Genomic DNA, 1,054 nt, shown 5'->3' with positions numbered 1-1,054 from the left:
TTCACCTTTGAAAAAATGGGTGTTTTGCTCAACATCCTTAAACAAACCTTATTCAGGGACTTTTTGAGCTGGATGGGCTACTCGACCTGAAGAAAATTCTAACTGGGCTCCACCTGCGAGGTCATACGCTGTTAATTTTGATATGAGATCACCATGTCGCGTACATATGGTTGTGACGCATGTGCCTGGTGTACCCTTATCAGATGGGTAGTCATAACGGGGATACTAGTCTTTATACATTTGTACCCTGTGTCACTTTGATGGCATATTCTGCTGTCTCACTTAACAACAACAACAACAACAACAATCTTTCTAATTTTAGCATAAGGCCACCAGTTTTGAGGGGAGGAGCAAGTTGATTATATCAACCCCAGTACCTGACTGGCACCTCACCATTCAGAATTCAGAATGTTAAAAGCTGGAGCATTTTTAAGCATTTTGTCCAACACACTAATGACTCTGGTCCTTAATAATAATAATGATAATAATAATAATAATAATAATAATAATAATAACAATAATAATAATAACAACAACAACAACAACAATAATGATAAATGCCCTGACACAGTACCAGGCAGTGGTTCTCATGGCTTCTGATTTCAATTGAATGGAAGTGTTATCATGTATATGTTCTCTCTTGGAGTAAAAGATGGGCCATAGCAAATATTCTGCCCAATACCACAGATTTGCTTGTCAGTTGCTTGACCCTAACGTTATTGGCTGATGGTATGTGCATCTCTGACCACGAGCAGAAGTAGTGGGGGAGCATCATAGCCATGTGCTGAGAGGAATTCTTTGGGGTTTGAATAATTCACCTTTGAAAAAATGGGTGTTTTGCTCAACATCCTTAAACAAACCTTATTCAGGGACTTTTTGAGCTGGATGGGCTACTCGACCTGAAGAAAATTCTAACTGGGCTCCACCTGCGAGGTCATACGCTGTTAATTTTGATATGAGATCACCATGTCGCGTACATATGGTTGTGACGCATGTGCCTGGTGTACCCTTATCAGATGGGTAGTCATAACGGGGATACTAGTCTTTATACATT

At 39.8% G+C, this 1,054-nt stretch overlaps 1 protein-coding gene across 1 annotated transcript in view; it reads right to left on the bottom strand.

Annotated features, from left to right (window-relative positions):
• LOC106874592 (uncharacterized) overlaps positions 1 to 1,054 on the bottom strand; it is a 71,169-nt gene that overhangs the window by 22,241 nt on the left and 47,874 nt on the right. The window lies entirely within an intron of this gene.

The sequence above is a fragment of the Octopus bimaculoides genome, chromosome 10 (assembly GCF_001194135.2).
Source record: "Octopus bimaculoides isolate UCB-OBI-ISO-001 chromosome 10, ASM119413v2, whole genome shotgun sequence".
Classification (NCBI taxonomy): domain Eukaryota; kingdom Metazoa; phylum Mollusca; class Cephalopoda; order Octopoda; family Octopodidae; genus Octopus; species Octopus bimaculoides.
This window is presented reverse-complemented; position numbering and strand designations above follow the sequence as displayed.